The sequence below is a fragment of the Chiloscyllium punctatum genome, chromosome 22 (genome assembly GCF_047496795.1).
Source record: "Chiloscyllium punctatum isolate Juve2018m chromosome 22, sChiPun1.3, whole genome shotgun sequence".
Classification (NCBI taxonomy): Eukaryota; Metazoa; Chordata; class Chondrichthyes; order Orectolobiformes; family Hemiscylliidae; genus Chiloscyllium; species Chiloscyllium punctatum.
Genome location: NC_092760.1, coordinates 41457967 through 41467941, shown reverse-complemented (window position 1 = coordinate 41467941; position 9975 = coordinate 41457967).

Here is a 9975-nt window from a genome sequence, read left to right as displayed (position 1 = left end):
CGATTCGGTGCTCCTGGTTTGCAATGAAGGAAGAGGTGGCCTTTAAACATAGTGCCAGAAACTTTAAACACGGAATGTCTTAGCAGGAGCAAAGGATTCTCTAACTGGTTGACAAACGAGACAATTCACTTGCTTACAAAATAAGCGGAAAAGCACATAACTGTGACAGCAAACCTGGCCAGATCACGGCAGAGGTGACATCCTGTAAGACAGTCAATTCAGTACTTTAAATCCAAACTGGAAAATCCAGGCCAGCATTTCAAGTCCAGTATGACTCGAATTTGGAATTCAGGAACAGGAAAGTGGACATTGTTAAAAGACACACCAAGTGAGGATTGTCTATGTTCCTGAACAGATACAGTTAAATGGGAAGGGAAAACTCAGCTGAGGACTAGGTTCAGGTTTGGCTGTGACACCTCTCTGCAGTTTACACTGGTGCACACTCTTTAGTCTTTTGCATGGGGAATAGCTACTTGTATAGGTTGAGGGCATCATTCTTGCAATTGTTGGACACGGTTGGGGGTGGGAGGGGGGTGGTGTTGGACGGGGTTGGGGGCAGGAGGATGTAGGGTTAGACGGGGTTGGGGTGGTGTTGGACGGGGTTTGGGGCAGGAAGGGGTGTGCGGTTGGACGGGGTTGGATGGGGTTGGGGGTGGGGGAGGTGGGGTTGAACAAGGTTGGGGGCGGGAGGGGGTTGGAGGGGTGTGGCGAGAGCTCACGCGCGCTGTGATGCTGCCTTATCTCCTGAACAAGGAGAAGACTTTACAGAAAATTCCAAGCCCCAGGGGAAAGGCATTGAATCGATTAACCGAATAATCAATTATCCGAACGAAATAGCGCCCGCCCATCTCGTTCGGATAATCAAGGTTCCTCTGTACATATTCATCAAGTGCTCCGTGCTCACATCCTCTGTGTTCACTTCTGCGCTGATTGTACTCAATGCTGGAAATACACAACAACCCCTGTGCATGATATCAACATACATGTGTTATATTGAAGGGATACTGTTTACTATGACTGAAGAAATTAATTATCCTTTTATGGGATTCATGGGTATTTACTAGTATCATCCAAATCTCCTTCCAGTCGTGTATTTGCTTTTCCCTAAAAAAACTGTAATTCACCTCGCTAATGGATCATGTCGTAAACTACAAACATGGCCACAAGGTGGCAGCACTATACAAATAATGCAGATAGCACAGTGCAGATTGTTCAATGCAGTCATGAAGCATAGATACAGACCTTTTGGCGTATCATGTCTATGCTGACCAACAAACATGAAACTATATCCATCCTATTTACCTGCACTTGATCCAGAACCTACTGTGCCCGGGCACTTTAAGTGCTTCTCCAGATGCTTCTGAAATGTCATGAGAGTACCTGCCTCCACCACCTCCCTGGCAGTACTTTCCATATTTCTACCAATCTCTGGGTGAAAAGAATGTTGTCAGATCTCCACTAAACAACTTATCCCTCGCCTTAAACTTAAGCCCTCTGATCTTAGAAATGTCTGCCATGGAAAAAGATCCTCACAATCTGTTCTGGCTCTCAGTTTTGTATAGCTCAATCAGACACCCCCACAAATCCAGTTTCTCCTCATAATTCACATCCTGGTGAATCTCCTCTGCACCCTCTCCAGTGCAATGTCCTTCTGATAGTGTGGTAGCCAGAACTGCACACTGGGCAATAGCTCAAGCCTAACCTATGTTTTATAAAAATGCAGCAAGATTTCCTTGTTCCTATATTCTACACACTGGGTAATGAAGGCAAACATCCATATGCCTTTGTCCCCAGTACTTCCTCGTGATATACCATTCATTGTGTATATCATATCCTTATTAAACCTCTGAAAATGCATCACTTCACACTTACAGAGTCATAGAGGCATTCAGCACGGAAACAGATCCTCTGGTCCAACCAGTCCATGCTGACCCTAATCCCAAACTAAACTAGTCCCACCTGGCTGTGTTTAGCCCATATCCCTCCAAACATTTCTTATTCATGCACTTATCTAAATGTCTTTTAAACATTATAATTGTACCCACAATCACCACTTCCTCTGGAAGTTCATTCCACACATGAACCACTCTCTGTGTAAAAACGTTGCCTCTCAGGGTCCTTTTTAAATCTTTCTCTTCTCACCTTAAAAATATGCCCCCTAATTTCAAAACCCCCACCTTAGGGAGAAGTGACCTTATCAATACTCGTCATGGTTTTATAAACCTTTATAAGGCCACCCCTCAACCTCCTACACTCCAGTGAAAATAGTCCCAGATTATCCAGCTTCTCCTTATAATTCAACCTTCTATTCCCAGTAATATCATGGTAAATCTTTTCTGAACCCTCTCCAGCTTAATAATATCCTCCCATGTCAGGAAGACCAGAACTGGACAAAGTCCCCTGGAAGAGAACTCACCAACATTCTGTACAACCTCAACATTACATCCCAACTCCTTTATTCAAAGGTCTGAGCAATGGAGGCAAGCATGCTAAATGCCTTCTTAACCACTCTGTCTACATGTGATGCAAACTTCAAAGAATTATGTACCTGAACCCCTCGGTTTCTCTGTTCTACAGCACTGCCCAAGGCCCTGCCATTACTTGCATAAATCCTGCCCTTGTTTGTTTTACCAAAATGCAATACCTCACATTTATCCAAATTAAAATCAATCTGCCACTCCTCAGCCCATTGACCCAATTGGTCAAGGTCTCTTTGTAATCTAAGATAACTTTCTTCACTGTCCACTATGCCATCAATTTTGGTGTCATCCACAAACTTAGTAACTGTGCCTTCTATAATTCTCACCTAAATCATTTATATCAATGACAAACAAAGTGGACCCAGCACCGATCCCTGTAGAACATCACTGGGAACAGACCTCCAGTCCAAAGACAACCTTCCTGGGCCATTCTTTGTCTCCTGCCATTTAGCAAATTTTATCTCCAATTGACAAGCTCACCCTGATTCTCATGTGATCTAGCTTTACTAATTAGTCCACCATGTTGTGGTCAAAAGGCTTTACTAAAGTCCAAGTAACAACATCTACCACTCTGCCCTCATCAATCTTCTTGGTCACTTATCAGGATTAAAATCATTTTTCTATTGCCCTGCCCATTTTACCAGCTGATCAATATCAGACTGCAGCCTGAGACCATTCTACCTCACTATCAATAGCAATGTTTGTGTCATCTGAAAACTTATCAATTATATATTCTACATTCATATCCAATTCATTAAAGTATACAACAAACAAGGGTCCCAGAACCAATCCCTTTTAGACAGGCTTTCAATCTCAGAAAATATCCCTTCATCATTCCCCATTGTCTCCTATTTATAAGCCAATTTATGAACCAGTTTGTCAACTTCCAAGGCATTTATCTTTTGGACCAGTCTTCCATGTGGGACCTTGTCAAAAGCCTTACTAAAACTCATTTAAACCATATCAATGGTGTTACCATCATTGAATTCCCCACTATTAACATCTTGGAGTTTATTATTGACCAGAAACTCAACTGGACTCATCACATAAACACAATGGCTACAAGAGCTGTTCAGCGGCAATATTCCCCTGAACAGTTCAATTCAGAAGAATACAGCTGCAAGTAACTCACCTCCTGACTCCCCAAAGTTATTCATCATCTACAAGGCACAAGTCATGAGTGTGATGGAATACTCCCCACTTCCCTGGATGAGTACAGCCCCAACAATACTTAAGAAGCTTAACACCATCCAGGACAAAGTAGCTCACTTGATTAGGACTACACCGACAAGTATACACTCCCTCCACCATTGACGTTCAGTTGCAGCAATGTGGATGGCACGGTGACTCAGTGGTTAGCACTGCTGCCTCACAGCTCCAGGAACCTGGATTCGATTCCTATCTCAGGTGACTGTCTGTGTGGAGTTTGCACATTCTCCCTGTGCCTGCATGGGTTTCCTCCAGGTGCTCCTGTTTCCTCCCACAGTCCAAAGATGTGCAAGTTAGATGAATTGGCCATGCTAAATTGCCCATAGTGTAGGTGCATTAGTCAGGAGTAATTGTAGGGGAATGGGTCAGTGTGGACTTGTTGGGCCAAAGGGCCTGTTTCCATACTGTGGGCAATCTAACCAAACATGCACTGCAGAAATTCACCAAAGCTCCTCAGACTGCACCTTCCAAACCCACAACCACTTCTATCTGGAAGGACAAGGGCAGCAGATATATGGGAACACTACCATCTTCGCGTTCCTCTCCAAGCCACTCACCATCTTGACTTGGAAATATATTGCCATTCCTTCACTGTTGCTGGGTCAATATCCTGGAATTCCCTCCCTAAGTGCATTGTGGGTCAACCAAAGTAGATGGACTGCAATGGTTCAAAAAGACAGTTCAAGGGCAACTAGGGAGAGGCAATAAATCCTGGCCAGCCTGCAATGTCTACATTCCACAAGTGAATAAATTTTAAAAAACAACTGCATGATCTTCCTCAATATATTTCATCATCTTTTCAAAAAACTCATCTAAATTTGTCAGACAAGATCTCCCTTTAACAAATCTGTGCTGACTATTCCTAACCAATCCATGACTTTCCAAGTTTGGATTGATCCTGTCCCTCAGAAATTTTTTCCAATAATTTCCCTCCCACTGACATCCGACTAACTGCTCTGTAATTACCTGGTCTATCCTAGCTGCTTTTCCTAAACAAAGGAACCACGTTAGGTATCTGGCACTCACCCGTAGCCAACAAAGATTTAACTATCTCCACAAGAACCCAAGCAATCTCCTTCCTCGCCTCTTATAGCAGCCTAGTATACATTTCATCAGCCAATGGGGATCTTTGCACCTTTATGTGCACTAAAACATCCTATACCTCCTCCATATTAATCTTAACATGGTTTAGAACTGTACCACTGCAACTAAAATTCCCAGTTACAATATCTTTCTCTTCTGTGAATGCAGGTGAGAAATATTTTCCTCAGAGAGTAGTAGAGGTGTGGAATGCACTGCCTGCAACAGTTAGTAGACTCGACAACTTTAAGGGAATTTAAATGGTCATTGGATAAACATATGGATGAAAATGGAATAGTGTAGGATAGATATGCTTCACATTGGTTCCATAGCTTGCGCAACATTGAGGGCCAAAGGGCCTGAACTGAGCTGTATCCATCTAAGAAAAATAATTCACCATGCAAGAAGACGGAATAAATATTATAAGACATTGTTATTTTACTACAGTGAGTTTTTAAAGAATCTGTTCATGGAATATGGCTATCACAAGCTAGACCAACATTTATTGTCCATCCCAAATTACCCTCGAAAATGTGAGAGTTAGCTGCCTCATTACAGTCTGCGTGGTGAAGGGAGACCCACAATGCAATTAGGAAAAGAGTTCCAGGATTTCAATTCAGCAAGGGAATGAAAATATTGTTCCCAAGTCAGGATGGTGAATAACTTCGAGGGAAACTTTGCAGATGATCAAGAGTATTTGGCTTTGTTAAATTTGTCCTGCTTTTTGCCATTGGTGTTGTCAGCTGGATGCCAATGTCATATCAGTACTTGAACAGATTGGTCTATACTGGTGCCATGCTCCTTATGTTCACTGGCCCAGGCCAGAGGAAGCAAGAGCACCAAGAGATGTACTCAATAGTATCCTCGCAAAGATCAACTGGGGAAATGTTGCACATTCCTGATTGGAATGACTCCACACAGGAAGAGCTCAGAAATCTTCACCAGATGCACTACCCATCCCCTCTACCTGGAAGTCTATCTTAGTTCTGCTAAGGAATCCTGGCCAATGAACCAGCATGAGCTGAAGGCCAAAGTCACTCTATGTGTGACAGTACCATGGGTCATAAATCAGCCAATCGCTGCCATGTTGTGGTACCAAAATGATCACTTTGATCCCTTCCCTGAAGTCTGATCAATAATATAGAGATGCTCTCAAAGGCAGCTGTGAGTCACTTCTGAGATACTGAGCCTCTCACTTAGTGAGGCTGAGCAGCTGCTGAAGTGTGCTTTCACCCCCACACTCCACTCCCTACACCCGACTCACCACACCCCACTCCCACTGGGAGTAACTTGCCTCTGTCAGACCCTGCAATGGTGTCCCCTGTGAAATATTTCTCAAGCCAGGTTCCAGCCCTCAATTATGAAGTCCAGCTCCTGTTTGTGAATGGCTCTGGTCTCTGTAACATGTTACAGGAGATTCCAGTCCGTTACCAGGACTTGGTCTGGGTTCAGGACACGGTCACTTCCCTCCGTGGCTCACCCTCATCAAGAATAGGGTGCTGTACCTCCTGAATTCCCACCTCCGCCTGTTCTCTTTGAGGAGGCTGGAGGGAGGAGAGGACTCAGGCTGCTGGGGTGGCAGCCTCAGGGATGTGCTGGATGCTGGCGGAGTGGGATGTGGTGCCACAAGAATGATGGGTGGGCATCAGTTCATGGCATGCACACTGCCAAAGCCACCAGAGTTTGAAAGCAGTGGTACTTGTCCCAGAGTGTGGTGTCATATCATACTGGCCCCATTCAATCAGAAATTCACATTCACCCCGGGTCCCAAAACTTCCCTTGAGTGTTGGCGGTGGGGGAGGAACAGAGGAGCTGTCTTGAGGAAACTCTCCCCCGTGTCATTTTTCAGCATGGATCAGTTCCCTTTGTGGACTGCTCCTGCACACCCTTCACTCCCTCACCTCAGTCCACTATCCAGACAAGAGTTGGCAGCCCATCATTCCAGATGGCAGTGGCAGAGATCCCAGTGGAGTGCTTTGTATGTGGTATCATTTCTGTTAGCATCTGGCCCTGGGGTGGTGGATGGTGCACACAGCAGTCCCACATAAAAATATGGTAGATGGGTTTAAGGGCTTGCAGGCTGCCTGTAATTTTTGTACACATAAGGAGTTCATTGTTGATATTCAGTGCAACAGGCTCCAACACTTCTTTAACTTGTTTTCAATATTTGTTTGCACTTTGTCCCCACACTCCTGACTTTTGGATACCTCCCCTGGGTACCCAATGAGGAACATCTCATCCAGACCCAATCCTTTTGGACCATGTAGATCTACTGGAAAATCAGCATTAAATTCCATCATTGCCTCTATTACTGCAAATGAGATTAATGTCTAAAAATACCTGGAGTTCCGCAATGGAGACAAGTGGGGACTAGGTAGAGGGCCCCAGGGTGTCCATCGCTTACCTTCCTTATCCTATATGCCCTCTTGAGATGGTGGGCTGAGGGGTGTCTGGGTCTCACAGGTGTATGACAAGCTGTGGTCCGTGTGGTAGCGCTCAGGGTCTTATGCAATGTGTCCTTGAGGTATTGGCTCTTATGAACACACAAAAGGATTAGGAGCAGAGGTTAGCCATTCAGCTCCCTGTGTGAACTCTGCTATTCAATAAGATCATGGTTGATCTGTTCATAGTTTGAATTCCATAGTCCCATCTACCTCTGATGAATTCCCCTGCTGAATGGCAATCTAACTACCCCTGTCTTAAAAATAATCAATCTCCACCCTCTATCCACTTTTAAAGCGGGGAGCTCCAGAGTTACACAGCATGCTAAGAGGAAATATTTCCTCTCTTCTCTGTCCTACAAGGGTGACCCATATTTTTAAACGGTGTCCCCTAGTTCTGGACTTATCCACAAGAGGAAACCTTTCCACGTCCACCTTGTCCAGACCATTCAGGATTTTATTAATTTCAATCAAATCACCCTCGCTCTTCTGAAATCTAGTGAGAATAAGCCTATACTGTTCAATTTTACTTGATAATCCAACCCACTCATTCTTGGTAACACTCCAGTTAACCTTTTCCTCCGATGCATTTACATCCTTCCTTAAAAGAGACCAAAACTACACACAGTATTCAGGATGTGGTCTGACCATTGCCCTGTATAATTGAAGCATAGGATCCTTACCTTAAGTTCCATTCCTTTGGTAATTAAGGTAGCATTCCATTAGCATTCCATTTACATACTGAAACTGCATACTAATCTCATGTATCTGCAGCCTACTTAAGATAGGAGCCTCTTCTCTTTAGGCTACCAAGTTGTTTTCCTCTACCACACTAGAGTAAGCAGGCCCTATAGGACTCTTTCAGGAAAGCAAATGGTGGCAGTAATTCTACCGGATAGTTCATCCAACATGACAAGTAGTGGTGAAGATTCATTTTACAGCAGTCTAAACATTCTTAAAAAGAGGCACTTGCAGGAGTTCAGTCTGTGCTCCCTCTGAAGCACTTGAATATTAGGTAACTATTGTTTGTGCCACAATGGAAGCAACATCAGCCACCACACTCTGACACATGGTTCAGTCAACAACTGTGGGACCCAAATACAACAGAAAGTGTTGAGAAACTCAGCCGGTCTGACATCATCTGTGGAGAAAGAAACAGAATCCAATATCCATCATCTTAGCTTGGTACTGAAGTGAGCCACCATTTCCATGCTGAAAAGAATGGGTTTCAAGCTCTATCTAAAGCCTTGCATAAAGTTGTTATTAACCCTTCCAACCTCTGATTGACTACAAGCTTCTTGGCAAGTCTACCAATTCACCAAGCATTCCCGTGTGCATGATCACCAGGCATTTGTCTGCAGCCCAACCCACCAAGATCCTTCTCCAAATCCACAGGAACTGAACTCTGGGAGTTAGCATCTGTGCTGTCCTAACCCCTTACCCAGGCCACAGGTCAATGAAATCAATGATTCACTACTCAAATATCCGATCTCTAGGTATTCCCCAACAGTGTACACAGTGTCTCAGCTGGTGGCTGTGAGTATGAGATTAAGAGATGATGATTTCAATCATCATTCGTTTGTTCCTCTTTGACGTCACTACCTGTACCTCTGCCTGAACAGCTTCTCCAGTAAAGGAGAAAGGCGCAAGGATAATATGTATTCTGCTGAAGGAAGTGATCGAAAACAAGAGGTGCAACTTTGTACCATCTGCAGCTTCTGAAGAAGAAGTGATTATGTGAGGACTGGGAAGTTGGGTGTGAGAAGGATACACAGCAATGAGCAAACGGTTTCCACCCTGCTGCAAACCAAAGCCTGGATACGGCTACCCCAATGATGGCAGGCAACACTTCCTCCACTGGGCTTAGTACATGCAACCAAACCTTCTCTCTCTCACTATTAATCTGCTTCAGGTTATGCACCGTTTTGTCCTGTAAGAAAGTAAGGACTGTGGCGGTGAATATGGTACAATGTGATTGGGTGATGTGGCTATTGTAATTGAATAGCTGACAGTGTTTGCAGGCTTTGAGACAGTGGTGTTGAAGTGGTGCTGAGTATATGAGGGTGGGATGAAGCTGTGGTTATTGGAGATAACTGGCAGAGTTAGGGTGCTTTGAGCAGTATGTGAAGCTAATGATGCAATTGGTGGGATATGTCATTTTAAGATTCATTTGCTGTACATATGCCTTGCCTCAAAGAGACTTCAGCTTTAAGAATTTGGTGTGCTCTGTGTGTTTATAATGTTGAAACTCCATCTTTCATGTAGTCTAGCTGTGGGTGGGCAAGCTGAATGGACAGAAATCAGTTGCTAGTGTGTTGCTGGCAAAGCACAGCCGGTCAGGCAGCATCCGAGAAGCAGGAGAATCAACGTTTCGGGCATAAGCCCTTCATCAGGAATGATGCTTGTGCGTCGGTGCTGAGAGATAAATGGGAGGGGGGTGTAGGGTTGGGGGGAAGGTAACTGAGAAAGTAATAGGTGGGTGAAGGTGAGGAAGAAAGTGATTGGTCAGAGGGGAGAGTGATGGACAGGTCAGGAGAGCAATGCTGAGTTGGAGACTTGGGACTGGGATAATGTGGGGGAAGCTGTTGAAATCCACATTTATCCCCTGTAGTTGCAGGATCCCAAGGTGGAATATGAGGCGTTGTTCCTCCAGGCGTCAGGTGGCAACGGTTTGGCGGTCGAGGAGGCCCAGGACCTGTATGTCCTTGGTGGAGTGGGAAGGCAGTTGAAGTATTCAGCAGTAGGGTTGGTGGGTGCAGGTGTCC